The sequence below is a fragment of the Siphateles boraxobius genome, unplaced genomic scaffold, assembly GCF_051911475.1.
Source record: "Siphateles boraxobius isolate OS27281-9 unplaced genomic scaffold, OSU_SipBor_1 19, whole genome shotgun sequence".
NCBI lineage: Eukaryota > Metazoa > Chordata > Actinopteri > Cypriniformes > Leuciscidae > Siphateles > Siphateles boraxobius.
Genome location: NW_027508799.1, coordinates 2,412,295 through 2,437,535, shown reverse-complemented (window position 1 = coordinate 2,437,535; position 25,241 = coordinate 2,412,295).

Sequence of the window (25,241 nt, the reverse complement as noted above, 5' to 3'; positions counted from 1 at the left end):
ACTGCAAACTATCTTCAGTAAATATTTTCTTTAATTTTTTATAATTCTGACTCTGGGTCTTCATTCTTCATATCTGGTTCTGGGTCTTTAACTGTATACCCCTTACAGTTACCACATTCAACTGAGTGCTGCTATTACTTACTATTTCATTGATCAGAGTTCCTTGTTAGTTAATAGTAGTTAATAGAATGTTAATAGTGTGTTACTCATCTGTTCCTGTGTAGTTATTCATTAATGACGGAAGAGTCATTACTCAAAATATTAATAATAAAAATTAGAATAGTATTAAAATAGGGGGTATACATGCTATATAGGGGTATTTTCTCCAAACAAGTACAAATCTATCTATATGAATTACAATTATTCAATGCTTTTCAACAGTCTATAGTCTTAGTCTACTTAAACTGTATAACATTTTTGGAACTGGGCTGTGTGCTCACGAAACAGGAAGATTACAACGATGATGTCAATTATGGCTTATGGATGACAGAGAAGATTCAAAATCTCAGAAAATTTTGAATATTACATGAAATCAATAAAAAAAGGATTTAAAATACAGAAATGTCAGCCCTCTGAAAAGTATAATAATGCGTATGTACTTGGTTTGGGCCCCTTTTGCATGAATTACTGCCTCAATGCGACTTGGCATCCATGCGATCAGCCTGTGTCACTGCTAAGGGTGTTGCTTCAATAGCGGCCTTCAGCTCTTCTGCATTTTTTAAATTGATTTCATGTAATATTCTAATTTTCTGAGATTTTGAATTTGGGGTTTTCATAAGCTGTAAGCCATAATCATCAAAATTATAACAAATAAAGGCTTGAAATATCTCACTTTGCATGTAATGAGTCTATATAATATATTAGTTTCACCTTTTAGTTGAATTACTGAAATAAATTAACTTTTGCACGATATTCTAATTTTTCGAGTTTCACCTGTGTATGTAACAATGTGATTTGTCTGTTTTCATCAAGGTGTGGTATATTTATTATGCAACAGGTGTTTCTGCCTTATGTAAATCAGTTTGTATTTGGGTGTTACCCAAACAAATAGTTGTTATGATTATACAAATGATTTTGCCTCAATTAGAATTTTAACTGTTTGAAAGTCATAAGCTTTTTTTCTTACAGAAAGCAATGGAGCATTCTCAGAGAACAAAGAGAAGGAAAATAGCTGCAAAAGTTGCTGAACATTTTCGTCTTGTTTCACAACAGAATGAATTTGAAGAACAGCATTTTAATGTGGAATCAGCCTATAATGAGCCATTGGAGGATTCGGCTTATCATGATTGTGTTGAGGATGTAACAGAGAATGTACAAAATGAATATCCCACAGACGTTTTTTATGATGCTCTGGACAATGACATATTTTATGATGGTTTTGAAAATGGGATGGCTGACAATACCAGTGACTTTGACCTGGACTCTGAATGTTCTGATTCAGAACATGCGGCTTCAGACACAAGATGACACAAATGGTCTTGCAGAGTGGGCTGCAGAATACAATATCTCTCAAAATGCATTGTCTGCTCTTCTGAAAATTCTCAGACATAAAGGCCTTGATGTGCCATTGGATGCTAGAACCCTAATGTCCACAGACCGCAAGTGTGATGCCAAAAAATGTAGCAGGAGGGTCATACTATCATTTTGGAATTAAAAATTCAGTTCTGGCAGAACTGGCATCTTTAGATTTTGATCTGAGAAATCTGACAGACACTCTCACGCTTAGAGTTAATATTGATGGTCTACCTTTATTCCGCAGCAACAATGTCAGTTTGTGGCCTATTTTGGGTAGGATTAAGGAGATCCCAAATTAAAATGTTTTTGTGATTGGCTTATACTCAGGTGTGACAAAACCATCAAATGTGCATGAGTATTTAAATGAATTTATTCAAGATGTTAAAGTTGTTGTACAGGAGGGTATTCAGTATAAGGATGTGCATTTCACAGTTGCTGCTCCTGATGCATTCATATGTGATACTCCAGCACGTGCATTCCTCAAATGTGTGAAGGGTCACAACGGGTATTACGCATGTGAGCGGTGCACTCAAAAAGGTGTCAATGTAAATAGGAGAATGTCTTTTCCAGAGTTGTCTGCAGAGCTAAGGACTGATCAGACATTTAGGGAAATGGGTTATGAAGAGCACCAAGGAGGAGTTTCACCCCTGTCTGAGTTAGGTGTGGGGTTAGTCTCAAGTTTTGTGCTTGATTATATGCACCTTGTGTGTTTGGGGGCGATGCGCCAGTTAATTTATCTTTGGTTAAAAGGGCCTCTGAAATGCAGACAGTCTGTTAAAAATCTCACTACTATTTCTGCATTCATGGCTTCTCTCAGGCAGTATTTACCGAGGAATTTTGCTAGGAAACCAAGGTCTCTTCTAGAAATTAGTATGTGGAAAGGAACTGAATTAAGGCAGTTTTTACTTTACACTGGTCCTGTTGTCCTACTTAAAAATATACCCGAGACAATGTATAGAAACTTTATACTTTTGTCTGTATCGATAAGAATTCTTCTTAGCCCTGATTTGTGCACTGAAAACTGTGACTATGCTGAAGATATTTTGAAACATTTTGTACAAGATTTTGGCATTATTTATGGCCTTGAATTCATTGGATACAACATCCATTCTTTGATTCACATTGCCCAAGATGCACGGAACTTTGGTCCTTTGGATGGCATTTCCTGCTTCCCATTCGAAACTTATTTAGGTCAACTTAAAAAGATTGTACTGAGGCCCCAAAATCCTGTGCAGCAAATTGTCAGGCGCATACACGAGAAGCAGAGAGTGGCAAAACAGAAGAAGATATCAATTTCCTCTCCTCTAAAACAGCTCCATTTCTCTGGACCAGTGACTGATGATCTTGGAACATGCCAGCAATACAGGCAGTACAATGATGGACAGACATTCATTTCTTGCTGTAAAGGCGATAACTGTTTTTCCTTAGGGGGAAGGATTCTCATTGTGAGAAATATTTTGCTTTCTTCTTGTGAAACTGTCAAGGTTCTCTGTCACTTCTTTAAAAACTATGAATCTTTCTTCAGCTACCCAATTGACTCGGCATGCCTTGGAATTCACTTTGTTTCAAACTTATCCAAAGACATGCATGTGATATCGGTTGAGGAATTAAGGAGAAAAATAGTGCTCTTGCCATTTAAATCTGGATTTGTGGCATTCCCACAGCTGCATTAGCCTGCTTGTTTTGCATTTTTCCAGCATGTTACCATTTGCGGTTGTGGATTTTTTGGATGGTGGAGGTGTAGCTATCGTACCCTGCAAGTGGTTTACGGGACCAGAGGAAGATGCTTGTTACTGGCCACCAGGACGAGTCAACATCAACAAGGCAGTAAAGGAGGAACTTGTTCCAAACCCTACCTGGCTGCAGTTTAAAGTGCGCGTCCTGGGAAAAGCAGGTAATGTGACTATTTTTGAATGGTGACTAGTAATAATAATATTTATGTATCTAATAACACAAGTAAGGCGTGCTTCTGAAATAGTAGTTACTAATATTTATTGGTAAATGTCTATCACCTACAGGAAACTATGCCCGGCGCAACAGCAAAGCTTTTGAAGTCTGAGGCGACCTCAGACTTGCAGACGGTGTCAGATTCTGGAAGACGGGTGGGAAAAGGGAAGTGCAAAAGAAGGTAAGACTATATTTCTTGCATACATAGATTTTGAAAACAACAATTGTTCTTGAAAAGGATTCGTTATTTTAAGCCATTCACCGCGCGCCAGAATTGAGTTCTCTTTCGCTCTTGAATAAACATTAACACAGAATTTCACCAAAATGTCCATTTGTCAAGAGCAGTCTTAAATAAGTTAAATAACATTTTAAATGACTGTAAAGAGTTGTGAGGAAATGAGATGCGTCAGATCCGTGTCACTTGCGGCAGATCTTAAAGTGACATCAATCAAGTCAAGTCATCTTCATTTATATAGCGCTTTTAACAATGTAGATCGTTTCAAAGCAGCTTTACATAGATAAACATATAATTTAAGGTAACAGATCAATCAATCAAGATGCTGTGATGTCTGTCATTTATGTTAATCAAAAAACAAAGGTAACAGAAAATGTTAGCTTTAATAAGGATAAATCTAAATGTAATTTATCATTTATGCAGTTAAGACTATAAAGTATTTGATAAATTTATTCTATTTCTGTATATTTCCTATTACACAGGAAGGCTACAGGTAAATATGACATTACTATAATAGGTTTATGTGAAGATTGTTTTAAGTTGTCATAAATTAAGTAATTTTTAAAAGCCTAATAAATGTTGAAATTGATAGCTTTCAATTACACTGTAATGTTGAATGTTCATAATTAATGTTTAAAAAGAAATCAGTTTCATAGAGACATCGGTAGCAGTATTAGTATCAGTTATACTGTCGCTTCTGTCATTAATGTTAATCAAACAAGTCAAAGAAAATATAACTTTCTGCTCGACTGAATAACTTCAGTAGCTTTAATAAGAATCAATGTATATTTAATTCATACAGTGAAGTCAAATGTAGTGCTTCTTTAATGCCACTGTTAAATACACATACTGTAGCTCAAAAGTTTAAAGCACTGTTTATTTCATTAATCATAATTATTCATTATCCTATTTTTGCACATATTCTATTGCACATATACAGCTCTAATTTAAAACTTGTACAACTACTTAATTATGCTCTACATTTTGTGCATTTCAAGGCCAGTGTGTCTGTCAAGCTCTGATGATGAAATCGGTGGTGCTGGGCATGATCATCCATCCAGTGTGCCTTTACCTCCACCAGTTCCAGAGAACCTCCAACCACAGGCTCCCCACTCACTCAAGACCCGTCCATTTATTCAACCGCCTTCAATTCCTTTAACGGCCGTTGCTCCAGAACGCCCCAGTAGAGTTCTGCAAGATGCCAGTTCTGCATTTAGAGATCTGCATTTACCTCCCCCAGAGCCAGAGAACCCTCAACCGGAGGAACCCCACTTGCACGGGACCCGTCCATTTATTCAGCCCTCTCCACCTTCAACACCTTTAACGGCTGTAACACCAGACCACCCCAGTAGAGTTCTGCAGGGTGCCAGTTCTGCATTTAGAGATGCCATGTTTGCACGTCTCCTAACCGTTCTGGAGGAAATCAAGGAGACACAGAGGGTTCATGGGAGGATGATACAATCACTCCTCACACAACGGGATGCAAGTACAGTTGCAGCACTTCCAGAAGATATTGTTTTCCCCCTGAGGACGGTCTCGGATGTTGATGCAATGGAGCAAAAATTGGCAGACCCCACCTTTCACAGACAAGTGGTATGTTCTAATATGACCATTTAGCAGATTCACAGGGCTGATCATTAACGTTTTTGCACGTACAGTACTGTACAAAAGTCTTAGGCTACCACCAGCTTTGTTGTTTTAGCAAAGTTTTAGTTACCACCAAAATTTATTTTTCGGTTTCTTTATTAAGATATAAACAGAAAGTACAGGAAATATGTACACAAAATAAGAACAAAAAGGATTCTTCAGGCAAAAGTCAGTAGTTTGTGTAATATCTATTTGCACTGAGCACATCTCATACCTCTTTTGGGGAGACTGTCCTTAAGTTTTCTGAAGTAATCGTCTGGCATATTATACCTAGGCTGCTTTCTGCACTTCCCAGAGTTCATCTTTAGATTTAGGCCGTATTTTTTTTATTTCTGTCTAAGTGAGCCCATACTGCCTCTATAAATTCAGGTCTGGATAATGTTTTGTTAGCTGTTTTTCTCTCCAAATATGATTTCACTGTATTAGCAGTGTGCTTGGAATCGTTATCATGCTGAAAAATAAAACATTCCCAGTATGGCACTTTCCAAAAAGAAGGGCATTATGAATTAAAACCTGTCTGTACTTTTAAACATTCATGATCCCATCAATTCGACAATATTGCCAACACCACTGGCAGAAACGCAGCCCAAAAGCTGGTGTGCTATTGTTCAAGTGTAAGGGGAGGTCACACTAAATACTTGCCACTTTAGCCTATATGTAAAAGCTGTTATTCATTTCCATGTTCTGGCTGTATTCTATAAAAAAGCCCGAGAAATTATATATGGTCATTAAACCATTTCTAAAACAAAAATAATGGTGTCATTAGACGTTTGCACAGTACTGTAGCGTTTTTGCTTCAGAGGTAGAATTTTTGTAGAACAGGCAACTCAATTATAACTCAAGTACAAGTATAAAACATCTGTTAGAGAGGTAACTGCATATGTATTATGGGAGTGTTCCCTGGGAATTGTGAAAAATAGAGTTGTATTTATGGACTCGAAACACAATACACACAGTAGATTACTACTTCCGATAGCAAAAATAGCAGCGTGCCATCGATTAACCTATGGCTGCACGATTTGGGGGGAAATTTAATTGCGATTATTCAGGTTAACATTTTGTGTTGTCTCCTCCATTATGATAATCTTGTTTTTCCTTAGGTTGGCGTGGTGGCAGAAATTGGAGGGAGAACTGGGGATGAAGCCACACGAAGGATGATGGCCTTCCTTTTAGACCACCCTCTATCAAGACAGTACAATTTTGTTGGTCGCCATGGAAAGCGAGAGTTTGGGGGGCTCAAACTGTTTGAGGCTGTGTATGGTATGTTTACTTGCTGTTTAACATATTAATGTGCAAACAGGTTATTCTGTAGAGTTGAGTTCTTCATAAATCAATTTGATTGTATGCATATAATTGTCCATACTTGGACAGAATACCCTGAAATATGACGATATGGACCAAGTATACTGCCAATTCAGTGATAAGTAACTGTTGTTGTAGCAATCACACAACTCATGGTTTATAATAAATAATACAGTTCAAACATTATTAAAGACAAGTGAGGTAATACAAGTGAAGTACTACAAATAAAAAAAGTAAAAATACACAAGTTATAAGCATAGATAGGCTAAATAAAATAGAACAAAAGTTACAAATTAAGTTAGGTCTAACAGTAGTATTCAAGTACAGAAATGGAGGGATTACTCTGGGTTCGGGACGAACTCGGAGCTTGAAGCCCTTCCCCTGAACAGCACGCCAATATGCATTCATTTTTACCCCCTCTAATTGTATGTAAGTGTGAACTCGTGAAATATTGCTCGGCTCCATTGTTTGTTTAATAAACCAGCAAAAATGTTGTGTATGACAGAATATTATATCCGATACCATTTTTGTATTTCCTGAAAAATATCAAGGTGGAGATATCTGCTTTGTTGCAAGGGCTCAAATTTGGAATTTAATCTCACTCTAATGCTCTTTGTATTTTACAGGAAGCTTGAAAAAAAATCCACTTACTAACCAAATTAACAGAAGAGAGGCTGAAAAGGCAGTTTCAAAGTGGCTAATCGGTGCCAGGGACAGGGGAGGAAACCGTACTGGCACGTGGTGGAGAGCAAGATAGGTAAAAGTCTTAAGATATGCTTATTTTTATGTGAAAATACAAACTCTAAAAAAGACAAGAATGATAGTGCAAATCGATGCAAATTCATAGAGTAATCCGCGCTCAAACGCACGCATAAAGCTTGCCACTGCACACCTGCAAACATAATGATTATGAGTGTCGTGAAAAAACAGGAGACTGTCTAAACATTTAATAATTTATTGATAATGTTTTCTGTGTATTCGGCTGCAGAATTTAAGTCGACGATGCTGACTCGTCATCCCTGCAGTGGACAAGCCTATATGCACGTTTCATACGGATTACATAATCTGAGAATATTTATTTTCCACTTGAATCGGTTAGTTTAAAAGCAGACATGTCAAGCTTTCTATAGATATATGTCTCATGTCTGTGAGGGGAGTGTACGCTGAGTTTCGGTTCATATTTGTGACGTGATCAAGTTCACCGAGACAGAGACGGAAGCACATCCTGATTGTTTTCATTGTTTTACAAAAGCAAAAGTTTACAAGAGTTTACAGAAATAAAAGTAGACCCTTTATAGTTTGCATTACTCTTATCTGTATGACTAAAATGACAGAGTATTTTAAGATAAATGCAAGTGATCTCGCCGGTGCCTGTAGTCATGGAGTAAACGCACACAGATATGCGTCTAATAATAGCGCACATTTATCAGGTTAACATTAATAATAATAATAATACATTTTATTTATAGGTGCCTTTCATGGCACTCAAGGACACCTTACAAAATCCATAAAAACCATAAAAAATAGCATTAAATAATAAAGCCAGTTCAGTAACAGACATTAAAATCACATAAAGATTACAAAAAAGTCACATGCCTAAGTAGATACGTTTTAAGACAACATTTAAAAACGGGAAGACTTGAACTATTGCAAACTTCAACAGGAAGTGAGTTCCATAAATGGGAAGCAGCACAACGGTTTAATGATCTACAACAAAGGAGAGAGAGCATTGGTGACAACAAAGTGAATATATTAATTACTACAATACTAATCTAGAAATGACTTAAAAAGTGGTAAAATTTGGTACATATTGTGCCTCCAATATGTGCAGTATTTTCCAGGACAGGTTGGCAAACCCCTTATCTAGATAAACTTAATGTGGGGCACCAAAAGGCTAACCTGACATCTGTTTGAACTGAAAAGTAATTTTAAAAAGTTGCATAATGGTTTATTCATTTATTTTCTCTTTTCAAAGGGCTGTTGGGAGAGCGACAACAGAGGAGTGAGAAGCTGCACTGTTGTTGTTTTGTTCGTGAAATGCTTCATTTCAGAGTTTTCAGAAATGCATATTTAAACAATACAAGTTATGCCAAATAAAGTTTGTTAGAAGCTTTAACTTTTTTTCTTCTTTTTTTTATATTTGTCTGTTAATAAAGTTGTACATGTCTAATTTCTAATAAAGTAAAGCATGAACTACTGGTTTTTGTTCATTGAATACCTTAAACATTTTGGCGTAGTTTAGTGGATTACATGTAATGTTTGTATTTAGGGGTTACTGTAAAATAAGGTAACCCAAACAGACAAATATGGTAGCCCATATATATACCCGTTGTGGCCCATAATAGCCCTAGATAAGACCTATCTGGGTCCCATCAACAACCCATCTGGGCAGACTCCTGTAGGCCCTACATGGGAGCTACTTGGGTTACCCATATGGGCCCGATATAGAGCCCATCAAGAGCCCATCATCAACCCATCTGGGCTAACCCATGTGGGGCCTCCATGGAAACTGAGGACCAAATTAGCTGGGTCCCAGGTGGGCCCCAGATATCAGCCCAAGTGTAACTTAGTCTCATTATTCGATACATTAAATATCCTTACACCTTTTAAAGGACGTGTTAGAACTAAACTGATGGTTTGCTCAAGTTGATCTGCTGAATTTCAAACAATGCTATAACTTCTTGCTTTCCTGTATTCTTCAGCTCTCTTTCCCTTGGTAAACTGTATGCATGTGTATGTTAAAGTAGTTTAAATGTTTAGTCTAGTTAATAAAGTCTGGTTCATATCACACGTAAAGTTGTCCGTGTCTCAAGCTCATATCTTGAAGTCACTAATCATAACAATCTTGACTACTTGCTCTTAGTAGTACTTAGTAAGAAAAACATTTCCGATGCCCCGGAAATGTACATTTCTATTAATTACCAATATTGAGGGTTCACAGAATGAACTGAGTAATTGGTTGTAATGTTAATGTAGCTACATCAAGTTAACCCGATGAACTGACACAAATATTGATAATCAATTTAATAAAGTTATAATTGGTTATTAATATTTCATAGAGCTAATTCGCTACACTCTTGTATTTCTGACAGGCTATACTTTTCATTGCAGTACAAGCATTCTGTCAGTGGTCCAGTGGATATAGGCTGGTCACTCTCAAGAATCTGAACCACAAAAAAAAAGACCTAAACATTAGCAGATAGTAGGGTTATCTTTAAATAGAAAGAAATATTAATTTTAGGGAAAATCCTAAACGACCTTATTTAAAAGTAGCTTATAACTTAAAGTTGGTAGTTTAAACTTTTCCCCAACTTCTAGAATATTACTAAGCACAGTTCTTAACTTTTTTTAAAAAAAACCTACCTGCACATCTATATCTGTCACGGATGGAACAGGAGTCAGACAGGTGGTAAGTGAAATAGTGTTTATTTACAGGATTGCAGAACCAGACGGATATATGGTGAGTTTTCAAACAGTTGATAATCAGATAGGAACTTAGCTGAAGGATAATCAGAGTCTCTGTTTCAGATGCTGATGGAGAGTCACATGGAAGGGCCTGAAGATGGAAGGCTGAAGACTAAGTAGTGAGTAGTGATGTGACATTTTAACCAAGGCGTCGGAGCTTGTGTCGAGAAAAAATGGGGGTGCCAGATGAAGCCGCGATCCGAGGCTTGTGTTGTTAACGTAAAAATCAATGACTAATGACAAACGAGGCCTCGGTTTGTGTGGATACGTCATCGGTTCGGTCTGAGTGTCGCTTCCGGATAAAGGGGGTTCGAAACTCGCGCCACCTTGTGGGTGTTGTCAGGAGTAGTAGAATCAGGTGTTGTAGTGTCAGAGTCAAAGAGTCCGAGAACTATCATTGTCATTGTCGTTATTGTGTGTCATTATAGCCCTAACATATCATATATGTGTTAGGGCTGTATATTATTACATTATATCAGGTTAGAATACTTATAGTATATTGTTATTATTAATTATAGTAGCTATATTATATTCTTGTTATATTAATTAGATAAGATTATTGGATTGCTTTGGATTTTTGGATCTGGACTGGACTGCTTTTTGTTTTGGATTGCCCTTTTGGATTTGTTTGCTTTTTGCGACTCTTCCTTTTTTCCTGGTAATCAAGAAAGAGGAGATCCTTCCCCTGTCTGGCCTCAACAGAAGCATCAGTATCCTCATACTAGCTGGCACTGGCTCTTTTATGTTCCCCTGCATCCTCTGTTCCTTGTGAAAGGATCTTTTCCAAGGCCGGAGAGGTTCTGTCCAAGAAGAGGAATCATCTAAACCCCAACACACTTGAAAAAATTCTGTTTCTCAATAAAAATCTATTGTAATCCTTCCTTCACCCACCCCAAACTGCAGTGTGGCAGTTTGCTCCTCTAAATCCCCAGTCCCATAAGCACAACACTGCACTAAAACTAGTAACAGTTCACTGCACAAAACTCCCCAGAAACAATTCTTAACTTTTCCCACCCCAGACTTTTCCCACCCCCAGGTCTTTTTATTATTGTAAATGAAAGGTTACAGACATTAACAGTGAGAAGAAAATAAATAAATAAATAAAACAGAAGGGGGGTGGGGGGCTATACGGATATCATAAGTCTGCTCAGGTCATTGGTTCATAATGTATTTATTTGTCTGCTACTCCTTTGTACAGTAGCTAGGTGTCACTAGGTAGCAATGCTGAATGAAGCTTCGAGTAATGAACCTTTGGGTGAAGCAATGGGTTGCGAGGTCTCATTGATTCAGGAAGCCTCATTTTGCCATCACTACTAAAGAGGGCACATGATGACAGGGGTGATGAAGGTTGTCCAATGGCTCTCAGGTAAGTAGCAGGTTAGTAGCATGAGTGAGTCTGTGTGTCATGTAGAGACAAGACCAAACAAAGAGTGGGTGAAGGGGAGTCGAATATAAAGGAGGTGGAATGATGAGGTGCAGGTGATGGTGATCAGTACTCGGGAGACAATGAACGAGTGGGAGGAGTGAGTGAATGAGTGGGAGGAGTGAGTGAAGCTGGTGGAATCCTGACAATAGGCTTGTTTGAGATGCACCTTGCCTCGCCTGAAATATAGGCGAGAGTAGGCAGATGCAGTGAGAGGAGTGAAAAAAGTGCAGGGAAGCCGGACAGTTCTCTCTTCTCGCAGTGGATCTGACACCTGCGAGATCAATGATGGATATCACCGTTTACGGGATTCACGCTCGTGCACAGTGTGGCTAATAAACTGGATGTATTTTAAGTTCTGTTGCTTTTAAATGAAAATAAATATAATGAACAAGACACCCAAAGTATTTGTTATTTAATTCCATTCCAAATAAGTGTTTATCAATCTTTTTTTTTTAATACATTGGCTATATGTTTGTTTGTTTTTTTGTGTTCTTTTTTTTTATAATAAAATGACATTGCATAACCCATAGAGATTCCACTGTCCGAGAGTCTGGGAATATTCACACATAACATATACACATAAAACATGATATCCGAGTTTTAAAATCAAACATTTTAAAAGAGAACGTTTAAACCAATCAACATTAAGCTGTGTCGTCAGCAAGTCGTTTCCCATCATGCTTTTGATCAGCGCAGTCGGTGGAGAGCAACTGCACGCGACTGCAGAATCCGACATGTGCGCCTTGCGCTCGCGAGAGTTTTTTGACACACGTCAGCATGACATCAGAGCAAGGCAGACCGCTCTCGGACACATTTCTAATGTGTCCATTACGTAATACATGCATTACACGCTGATCAACAGTGATCGGTTCTGCGCAGATTTTGCTCATCTCAAACAAGCCTAATATCTTTCTGGAGTGGCCTGATATATATGACAGCCTGCCCAATCATGACAGACTCACTTAAGAGGTACTAAGGGCAATAGCCATCGACAGGGTATTGTGTCTAATATTTTTGAACGTGTTGATCCTCTGGATCGCAAGAGCTGGATCCACACTCTTTCAAGATGGGGAAATGCTGAAAAAGATGGTCTGAAAAGGCAAGGCAAGGCAAGTTTATTTATATAGCACATTTCATACACAATGGTAATTCAAAGTGCTTTACATAGAAGAAATTAAAATAATCAAAAGAAATCAGAATAATTAGAACAGTTTAGAATAAAAGATAAAATACAGAAATAATCAAATGAAATCAGAGTAATTAAAACAAAATAAAATACAGTGCAAACAGTCGGACGAACAGTGGCACAGTGCTCATTCAGTAAATGCACAGCTAAACAGATGTGCATTTACTGAAATACACATCTGTTAAAAATCCTGTGGAGTGCAGTATTTGTCTAGAACAAAGATACAATATAAAAGACATATGCAACTTAAATTCTGATTATGAGTTGGATTATTAAAATGCAAGCATCTCCTCAAGTTTGGAGAGGATTGCTGCCGCCATGGAGCATGGCCCTACAAACGCACAACCTGCTCCTGTTGTGCCTCTTCCTCCTCCTGTTGTACCCCTTCCTCTTTGCCCCACTCCATCTCCGTCCACCCGTTCCACCAGGAGCACATCGCGTAATGCCACTCCCGGACCCTCAAGTGTCCAATCCCGCCGTGGTGTGTGTTGCATTACTATCAGAGGAGGGAAAAATAATTAAATTTATTCTGTTTAAATCTTTTCAACCTAATTTTCCGTTTGTATTTTTTTTATTATCAATTACTGTTTGATATTGTTTTTATATTTTGACAAATGTAAATAAAGAAATGCAGACCGGTCGCCAGACCTCAGTCTTAAGGGGGGCATGTGAAATGCATGGGGGGGCACAATTATTATTAGCCTACAGCCTACGTATATTTATAATAATCAACTCTAGTCGCGCAGCACGTAATCATCACTTTTAAACATATAACCAACCGCAATATGACCAGGTCACCTATAGGCTAGCCTACACCACATTACATAGAAGCAATGTTATGAATATCCATAAAAAACTTGACTATACAACATATTAGATGTAACACCAGAAGCATCTCTCAAACATTGCATTTTAAAGCAGTCAACAGAGAGATATGCATTGCCATGAGACATACACACGCACGCACATACACTCGCACAGAGACTTTGAATCTACCGGTACTTTGAGTGGAGGAAGCCCTGTCCTCTCTCCAATCCCTCCTGTCAGTACAGCGGGAGGCGGCGTTTCTCTGAGCAGAACCTCCTCATCGAAGTATTCTTCCACTCGGAAGGAACTGAAGCGAGTATGCCGGGGAAACCTCGTTTTGAAACAGCTTTCAAAAATGCGCGGTAACTGTTGAGCGGCTTAGTTGTACGTCACGTACGTAGCCTAACGTTATTTTTAGTAAGGCCGTGATAGGCTGATGATAGGCTTCATCATTTGATGAAGATTTGGGAATCTTCATCAAATTGATGAAGATTCCCATCAATCAAATAAAATCACACCATTGTTTCTTTTATGTTTAACGTTTTAATGATAAAGAATGCAAAACAAAATTAGCAACTATGATAATATTAAAATTAAATTATCTGTGCCTCAAGTGGGGGGGCACAAGCATTTTTTGGGGCGGGCCCGGCCCCCTATGGCCCGCCCATAGCGACGGGTCTGAAGAAATGTCACAAATAAATACTTTTGGATTTTTTGGACTCGTTCTCTCTGATTCACGAATATTTGCATGGTTATATTTTTGAAATGTAGTCGAACATTAGACCGAGATTAATTTGCTGTACCTCACTATAGATGACGCAGCAGCTCTTCTGCCAAATAAGCTCTCCTGTCCCGTGCTGCTGCTGAGGCATTTTGGTTAAGTTAACGGATACTTGTTGTCCCGTAATAGCCACCCATCCAATGGGGGATTCCCCTCAAAGATGGCAGGAATGGCAGAGTTTGCTAGTATAAATGAGTCGTGTCTCGAGCCTGGATAATTTGCAAACGCATGCTTCGCTCTTTCCTGACTGTCAGGTGTGACGGGGAATTGGATGTATTCCCCAGCATGTCGGACTAGACCTGATGTAACTGCACGTATAGACGAACTTATGGCAGATTGTGAAATGCCTCCAATGGAGCTAAGGAGGTGCTGGAACGACCCAGATGCATAGAAATGCAATGCCGCTGTAACTCTCACTGCAACGGGGCAGGCATAGGGACAGGGTGCATCAGTCCCCAGCTCATCTGCCAGGAGATGGCAGATGTCTGTCACAGCCTAGCGGGTCTGGCGTAACTTACGCATACATTCCTCCTCACTGAGGGAGAGATAGGTCTGTCTGGGCCGGTAGACCCTCTCGCTCCGGCGTCTAATTCTCTGTCCCAAGACATACTCCATCTCACTGTGCAATAGAAAAAAATATGAGAAAGCTCAACTTAACTGGTAAGTTAAAGAGTAAGGATTTTAATGTACTTACACTATGGTAAAGATGATTTCGCAGTCTTCAGATTTGGCCAAGCATGCGCGCTTAAAATAGCATTATGAACAACGCGCAACTGACTTTAGACTAGGTTTTTTCTGGTCAGTGGCGTAATTGTTTTCTGGAACTGCAAAATAACACTAGGGAATGTTTGCAGCGAAACACGCCTCCTTTTTGCGCCGACCCGCCCAGGGAGCGCAAGTTCATTTCCTAGTTTACCGTGCGTCTGTGGAGGGAAAAGCCCGCTTTGCGCAGGTGCAAAATAGGAATGATACATGCGTCAGTGTACAAAGTCATTTGCGCCGGGTGCAAGATAGGGCCCATCATGTTTATGATACAAGCATATAAATGTTAATTTGCAGTTTGTTGCTTATACAGACATTTTATTTCAACATATTTGTGACCCGTCACAGAAACCAGGGACACAAGTCGGCAGCACAACTTTCGAGCAAAATGAGAAAGAAGAGTTTTTTTTCAAAATTGGTGATTTTCAATTTTTTGGAGAATCTGTTAATTGAAATCACGAAGAAGCCTCTCCATGTTTGAGATAGCAGTATTGGTATATTTAAAAGCTTACATTTTGAGGTTGAAATCGGCTTGTTTTCGGAGATTCTAGCATGCAGTAGGGGCGTGGCGTGTCATTGTCTGTGTGTATTTCCATACTGAATAACCCGGCGCTTTTGCCCCCACCCTCCAAGTCAACCACATGGCTACTTATTATGCTGTGCTCTGGCCGGCTCTCTCTGATATCAAAATTCAATGAAGATGGATGCCGCAAAGATTGTCGCAGACGAGATGAACCGTCTGGCAGTTACACCGAAAATGTTTTCGCCGCACTTCGTGGGCTCGGGAAACTGAACCGGAGGTATGGGCGCAGCGCGCGCGCCCTCAGTGCTTGAATACGGCGGCTCGGCTCGCTGACAGCGGTGGCTGGCTGTTTCATATGTGACGGAGAATCGAAATAGAGGATGCAGTTAAGACCTTTGCTGCGATGAAGGCCTGCCGTGCGTGTTTCTGAAATGTAAGTTAAGCTTCATTTGCTCTTTAGTCGTTATTTAAGATGCTGAACCTGCTGATGATATAATGTGCTTGCGGACATTTCATTTGTGTGTGTATACGCACATAAGAAAGTGGTGTAAAGAGATTTGCAACAGTAATTTGAGGAGGTGAAATGTGATTATTTGGAAAATTCCAGAAATGACTGCTTAAAGAAAAATGCCAGCAGGCATTTGCCTCCTACATAAACTTTAATATTGTTGACATTTTGGGCACACGAGCGTTGCGCACTATTTGCGTTATATGTAGGCCTATGGCTTATTGGTCTTTGTGTGTTGTTGCTGGTTTTGCGTTATATGTATATGGCATATTGGTCTTTGTGTGTTGTTGCTGGTTTTGCGTTATATGTATATGGCATATTGGCCTTTGTGTGTTGTTTAGTGTTAGTTTTAGTTTTTTGTTGTTGTAATTTGGGTTATTTGTCAGGGGCAAGATTCAAATAGGTCAGAAAAAGAATTGTGTAAAAATAACTCAACAAAAACATCATACAATTTTAGAAATATCTATTCAACAATAAAATGTACATATGGGCACAAATATGTAAACAGTCTACACAAGACTCCAGTAAGTGCAAAATGTGTAAGTGACGTGTGCCAGGAAAAAACTAAATAGCCAACAGACTAAAGAAGACATACATGAACAGCATTTAGAAACCCATTTTTGAGCCACACAAGACATTGCTGTCAGAGTGTCAGGCAGCTCAATCTGAGAAAAAGAACATGAAAAATAAAAATAAACTTGTGTCCCAACATGGTAAACAAAAGAATGTAAGTTCCTTGCATTAATGAATCAGCTGTTTCAAATACAGCTTTTAATTTTTTTTAGTGGGTGTGTGCCTGAGTGAGTGTGTGGATGGGTTAGAAAGAGAGAGATGGCTTTACTTCAGTCAAGCAATAATTTCTTATTGATCTTGAGAAAAACTCGTTGCTCCAGAGATGTGGTGGTTCTGTTTCTCAGGCCAGATGACAGCAGTCCACACAAAGAGAAGATGCGCTCCACAAAGGCTTGTGAAGCAGGGGCACTAACGAGATCTAATGCCACAGGGGCAAGTTTTGGATACACAGCTTCTCTAGATCTCCAGAACTGCAATGGTGTCTCATTAAACACTCCCTGTTTGACTTCGCAGAAATACTTCTCCATTTCGAACAACAGACCATCGATCAGATTAGGCTGATTTGTGGAGGACATGTTGACCTCTATACGGGATGCAAGGTAGCGGTATTTCTCAAGGACAGAAAGAGGGGCTCCTGTTGGAGTTTGAGTGGCCCTTGCAGTAGCACCAATATACTGAGAATCAGCTGGGTGATACTGAGCTGCCAGGTTTTGCACAAAGGACTGTGCTGCCCTCTTCAGTGGCACTGTGTCTGGTGATTGAAGAACCAGCGAAACACTTGGATCCATTAGGCAGGCTCCTGCTGGTGTTGCATCAAAATGTATGGAATCAGGGCTAAGAATGCCAGCAAAACGTTCTCGCAAGGACTTCAGCAGTACTTGAGCTAGTTGCTTTCCAACAGCAGTCGTCAGCAAGTGTGCCTCAAGGTTGAGCAGGCATGGCACTACTTGTGAGAGTGACTGACTGTCACTCTGAAGCTGGTCTGTGTGAACCGCAAAGGGCTCAAGCAGCTTGACAAGGTTCTCTAGCTTAGCCCAATCACTTGTGAGAAGAGTGTCCATGCCAAAATTCTCAAGTAGTTGGTTTAGTTCTGTTCTGGTCTCCAGCAGTCTTCTCAGCATATCAAAAGTGCTGTTCCAGCGTGTGCTACAATCCCGGACACATCTTTTTGCCACATCTTTTGATCAATTCTTCATTAGCCGCTGATGATTTTCTCACACTGTGTACTAGTTTTCTTGCTTTTGTTATGACTGAGTGAACACTTGTGTGCTTCATGGCATCTTTAAGCGTGAGCTGAAGGGTGTGGGCCAGGCATGGCATTCTCTGGAACTTGTTCTCCCCATCTTCTGGCAGGTCAAGTTCTTTGCAAAGCAAAAAGAGAAAACAATTAGATAATTTAAGCATTAAATATAAAATTCACAAAAAATAGTCGTACATTTCTGTAATAATCCCACTTAAGCAGTTAAACACAACGTTTTTTCTCAATTACTTCAGTAAATTTCTTGAATCATTAACATTTGCAATGCAGTAAGTGCATTTCTGTATCTCTCAAATGTAAATCTGAATGTCAGTGAACATGTCAGTGCATCAGAATGACAAGTCCTTGTGTCATTGTTTACACACAGTCAATATGTTCAGCATGTTGTACTTGTAACACTGTATTTTGTTTTATAAGTATTTTCTGATATAAACTATGACTAAGATTTTAATGAAAATGTTTAAAAATGCACACGGTTGCAGAATACATTATGATCAACATGATCTCTATCTATCTATCTATCTGCAACTGATAATGCAGGAATCAGAAATGCAAATGATTATGTACAATGATTTATTAATCACAACAAAAAGCATTTGATGTGTTAAAAAGAATAAGAACATTGCTTTTATTATGTGCTCAAGTGACTACATGGTGTGGAAGTTGATCTGAGAAATGCACCAAAGTGACTGAGAAATACTGCCAATTTACCGCCCTAAAAACACTGCATTTTTAACATTCAAAAATATATTTGTCACTATAACCACACTCACCAACGCCAATCTCAGTCTCCTCCTCATCCTCATCCACCTCGTCTGACTCTGACCCCTCCGACTCCATCCACAGTTCATTCTGCTCGTCTCCTACACCTCTTGGCTGCCCCTGAGAGACAGCACCATCTGACTCACGGCTCTGCTCTCGCTTTTTATCCCTGAGAAGCCGCACAGCCTTGACGATGTTGGAGCCATTATCTGTCACAATGAGCAGCACCTTATCTTCTCCTATACCCCATGCATCTAATGTCTGATCAATGCAGCGAGCAATGGCCTCCCCTGTGTGAGGGTGCTCCAAGTGGTGCGGGTTAAGCAGGGCATGGTGAACCTGGCCTCCGGGCGGATGGTAAAAACAAGCTGACACACCCATGAAAGATGATGTTAATCCTCTCTTGCTCCAACCATCTACACATAAGGTCAACTTCCTCACATTCTTAATGATCTCTTTTAATTTCTGCTTTGCCGTATCCATCTTAGCCCCAATAAGGCTGTTGACTCTTGCAGCTCCAGGTGTTTTGAACTTTGGTCCGAGTACATTGGCAAACTTTTTGAAGGCAATCGACTCACACAGACGTGTAGACATCCCAGTATCAATAAACAGATTAACCAATGCTTCCTCCCGCTTGTGGTGTTCCTGCGTATTAACTAACCAGCAGCTATCGGGTCGCCGGTGAAAGCACTCCTGTAGTGTTCTCTGTCCTGCGGTTGTCTCCGTCATGCTGCCTGGCCCTGAAACGTTACCGGGGTTAGGCTCTGTTTCAGGGGAGGGGTTCACGGCGTTCTCCTTTACCTTGTTGAGGTAAGCTAGGTTGGCCTCCTTGTGCGCGCTTCTCAAATGTACTTTCAAATTCGTAGGATTTTTCCCTTTCATAAATTGCCCACATATTTTACCACCTTCCACTGCAAGGCACTTGCTTTTATCTGACACACAGTCATATAGCTTAAAATAAAAAGTCTTCCAACTTTCGGTACCGCCATGATGCCATGGAATGTTGGAATTTCTTGGGGGGGGGGGATGGGTTAATAGTTAATAATTAGTTACACAGAACTTTATTATATTAAATATGATTCACAACTTATACAAAATCTACACATTTAACACCCTATACAAAATTCACACCACATTGAAATTCCTTTACCTTACAAAATCCACACGCCATACCAAATCTACACATCTTCAATATAAAATTATAATAAAATATAATATATAAAATATAATATAATATAAAAAACACCCTATTCAAATCCCACAACAGTACAATTGTCACACCCTATAACATTAGGCCTACTTTACCATATACAATACTCATCTGGATTGAAGCAGCAAACATTCACAGAGTAAAATAATGGCATAACATTATTTAATATTTGAATCACAGCTTATATAGTGTTTTGACATCGACAACCCAAGTGCATTTTACCTCAAAGTTGCGACTAACGTTAGTTAACTTTCTAAAGAAAGCGCAATCGCTTCTCCGGTCGACATTAACACACTGACAAAATTGTATTCAGAATTTAAAACATTTGTACACCACTATTTAATGTGTGATTGTGTAGGTGTTCACGAGATACCAACCTTTCGCGAACTTGCTTTCAATGTCGAAAGCCCTCGTTTTCATGGAGACGCCGTTTGCACGGAGGGGAGGGGCTGTGTGTGCGTGTATGTGTGTGTGTGTGTGTGTGAGCGCGTGCATGTGACAGAGAGACGGAGGGAGAGCAGGGAAAGGAAATGCAGCTGAACGAATACACTGCGTGTTTTAAATTGCGTTAAAAAATTAAGGACATTGACAAAGACGAAAACTAAGGACATTTACTCTATAATTTTATTTTATTTTAGTTAGTTTTGCCAAACACACGTTACAGTTTTAGTTAGTTATCGTTTTTTTGTAATGCCTCGTTTTTATTTTTATTTCAGTTAACGACAATGTTTTTTTCCACCTAGTTTTCGTTTTTTCGTTAGTTTTCGTTAACGATTATAACCTTGGTCTAGAGTGACCTTGTTTCTTCCCAGTGTGTTCAGGGGACAGGCAGCCAGGGGATAGTGAGATGTTGGCTGTATGTGACAAAAAATTTTTGGCCTAAAAAACGTGTGACATTACTTAGAGCACCTTTGATTTCCATTACACGAGAGTAGATGTTAAAACTTCATGCTGATTTGTACCACTGCGGACGTTAAAGCTGGTTCAGTGGCAACGGTTCCGTGTGGCATACTACCGCAAAACACAATATCTGTCCAAACACCACCAATACTCATTCACCCAAAATACACAGGAACGTAATAACTGTAATTACTATGCAAACTATACAAATAAACCAACAAACTCTTCGAGTTTTTCAAGAATTCTTCGAAACCGTAGCGTGGCTGCCTGTACACAGCCAGCCAGAATCTTTCCGTCTCAACCACAGCCAGTTGCTGCTCCTTTCTGCTGCTTCAGGTAAGTTCTTTATTGTGCGACTCAACTCTTGGCCACTGAATCCGACGTCTCTGAGGAACCGGGTTGTAGAGTGTGCCAAAAATCCTCGACAACCCACTTCCACTGGATAAACCCGGACTCTCCATCCTCGCTGTGCTGCTTCAGTGACCAGCTGAGCATACCGCAGTTTCTTCCTCTCACATGCCTCATCTACAGCATCCTCCCATGGCACTGTTAACTCTATCAGTTAAACAATGCGTGCTGATCCAGACCACACAGTCGGAGGTTAGTGGTGGCAATCTCAGGTGGAAAAATAAGCTGTTGATCAAGATCAGCCAGCATTTTCCAGTCCCTAGCAGCTTCCAGTTGCCCTGGGCGAGAATTGGTTAACACCTTTTCTTGGTGGTTGCTCGCCTGGGCGGAGGAATATTGTCTTCTGTGTGTTTTATAATATTGTCTTTTTAATGAAAATGCAATTGCAAGTGTCTTGTATGTGAGTGTAAATGCAATTAAGAAAAATAAAATTTGAATGATCATTTACCACAGTTTTTGCTTGAACATGTTACACATATCTAATCATTTCTGTAATACATTTTAATTTTAATTTTGCAACTTATAAAGCGTTTCAATATGCTTCTCTGTTGGCCTCTAGTCGGTTAACTTAGTAGGATTGCGTAGAGCTACGTCACACGTAGGCTCACTATTGGCCGACGCTGGTCATGTGGGTGATGCGTGTGACGTCCAACAACAGAAGCTTACGCCATTACACTAGTGAACTGACTCGAGGCCCAGAGAGAAGGAAATGAATAGTTGAAATAAAGTTGTTATTTTGGGGGGTTTTTGCGCACAAAAAGCGTTCTCGTCGTTTGATAATCTTAAGATTGAGCCACTGTAGTCACTTGGACTATTTTAACGATGTCTTTAATGACTTTTCGGGGCTGGCAAGTTTCAATCCGTAAGAAGCCTATGGAGGAGTGATCCAGCTCTCAGATTTCATCAAAAATATCTTAATTCGTGTTCTGAAGATGAACGAAGGTCTTACGGGGTTGGAACAACATGAGGGTGAGTAAATACTGACAGAATTTTCATTTTTGGTTGAACTAACCCTTTAATGTAGTGTGTAACTTAGCTCTAATTGAATGAAAACATCCTGCAATGTTTTAAATCTGAAAGTGCTTTTAAATCTAAAGTTATTGTCTCTCAATAGTAAGAGGAGTCGACTCTGAGTCAATGAAATGAATTGTTTTTCAAATGAGTCCTATGCCGCTTCGTTGTGACGTCAAGACGAAACATTAGCATATTCCCCGCCCACTTATTGCACACGCAGACACGAGGGAATACTTGAACCTCATCAAACTGCAGCTGATTCCTGTGAATACTGGATAGCATCATGTCGAGAAGACGCTGTGCTCTACAATGTGAAGGTAAAGCTAGTTTTTTTTCTACCGCCCAAGGATGAGCATGTGAAGATCAGTGATTAAAGTTAATCTTTACCACGATACCAGAGCAGTATAATCCTAAACTTTTGTTGTGCTTCGTTCATTTTACTGACGGCCGCTTTTCAAATCTTGGAGTTCAAAGCAGGATTCGGAAAACACTTGCTCTTGAATGACAGGTCAGTACCCAGTTAATTTGGACTAATTATTGATTGTATATATATTTACTACTGGTGTTCAAAATATAATTTTGAGTTGTATATTGTGTAGGTCTCCTGCTAACTGGCTGCCTCACGTTATTACTGTCTTACTGAAATACTTATGCTAATCAGCTGTGGGGCACTTTTACCTAAAACTTTGTCTATCAATGCACATTGTCTGTCGTTCTTACTACTTTGAGTAAAGATTAAGCATGGAGCAAGATTTGTTTTACCAACGTTACATCAGTCATTCACGCTAGAGCTCGGCTAATGATATGCACTGTGATTGATACAGTTCCCACATGTTCACTGCAATAAATGAGAAAAATACTCTGTAAATAAATTAATTTAAGTAAAATAATCGATTTGTTGATGGACATACACTTGTTAATGCTGATGGTGACCAATTACAGCTGCAATATCTCATAATGTACCTCAAACTGAGACTCCAAAACTAGGAAAATTAGGAAACTTAAAAATAGCATAATAGGGGCACTTTAATATACTGTATGAGAAATCAAATACTTATAATGCTCTCCTTTCATTAGGCACTGAAAAAGCATTCAACAGGACTGAGTGGCAATACTCAGAACCTTGAAAAGGATGGGTTTTGAGGAGAGGTTTATGAAATGGGTACAGATCCCGTATGCTAACCCTTCAGCAGAGATAATGACAAATGGAATATCTTTCCCTTTCAGACTCAGAGGAACACATCAGGAATGCCCACTTTCTCCCTAGCTCTTCATCATAGCAATTTAACCATTGGCTATAGCAATCCGTAAACATACACATATTTCAGGTATTACAATTGGTTCCTCAGAACACCATATTTCATTATATACCAATTATATAATTATATTCTCTATCACTTTAAGAAAATCTATCTGTCACAGTACAGAAAGAGAACACAGGTAATATCTAAACTCAGTATATTCAGAAACAAGAATCAAGATGGCAGGTGAGTAACTGGTTGGAAGATACAACGTGAAGTGGTTGCAGAGGATGGCTGGCAGGTGAACCGGGAGACTGGAGATGAGAAGCAGACAAAAGACTGAAGACAGGGTAGTTTTGAGACTGGAACGTTCAGGTAAGTATCCAAAGGTAGGTAGTCTGGTAGGTGTTCAGGTTACAATGACAAGACCAGACCAAAGCCACCAGATGACAAGCCTGCAACCTTTAGCCAAAAAAGCATAATGGCTAATGCTAACGCCGGTATGCAGGGAAGGAGAGCAAAGGCCGTTTTTTTATGTATGGATGTCAATAGAGAGGAGACTACACTGAATAAAACGCTTTTGTGAGGAAACACCTTATCATTTAAGTAATCGACAGCCTGTCCGCTAATCTTCAAGATGTTTTACGCTAAAAAAATACTTTTGTTGGGAACGATATGTAGATTTTACTATGTTAAAAAAAAGGTTATTTTATAAGGGAAGGCAGAGAATGTCACGACAGGCAGGACTCATTTATGGCATAACCACTGTATTTAATAGTAATATTGAGTGATATTGTATATTGTCTAAAGAAAGTAAAAAATACCTTTACTAGCGATATAACGCCAAATATAGAACATTTATTCACAAGACAAACACTCTTAGACTTTTGCACACTCATGTGCAAAAATGGTAATTGCACAAACAGTGAACATATCATAGATATCTCTGCTATGTATACTGCAATTGTCTCTGCTTTACTTTAAGCTAGTAAGTCTCTTCTTAAGCATAAAAAGGGAGGAAAAACTCGGCCTGGCTGGAATGCATATGTGGCTGAATTCTATGCTGAGGCTCGTGAAGCTACTAGATCTTGGGCAATGGCTGGTAAACCAAGACAGTGACCAATTTTTGAATATAAGAAGAGCACAAATGCAAAATGTAAATATGCAATACGTTTCATTAGTAAAAATGAGCAGCATCTGAGGGCAGAAGCTATGGCCAAAAAACTTTTAGACAACACAAATAATGATTTCTGGAAAGAGGTGAAACGTACAAATAACTGTAAACCCTCACTACCATGTTCAGTTGATGGAGTCCCTGGTGTAAATGCTATTGCTGAGCTCTGGCGAATGCATTATAGAAAATTGTTTAATTGTGTACAGACTAAATGTTTTAAAGTAGATAATGTTGACAATGTAGATACAATCAAATTTCATGAGGTCTCTCAGGGCCGGCCCTGGCCAATTTGCTGCCCTAGGCAAGACTTTACCTGGTGCCCCATGCATAACAGCCCATTTCGCCCTGTCATTGTGTTCATGATTATTTATCTTATATATATATATATCTATATATATCTATATATATCTATATATATATACACATACACACACACACACACACACACATTACAGCCTAAACACAAACAGCAAGAGCATTACACCTAGCATTCAAGTCAAGTCCCATTTATTTTTATAGCGCTTTTTACAATATAGATTATTTCAAGGCAGATTTACAGCTTTACAGTTTTGTTGCGTTTATAATTTTGTTCAGTAT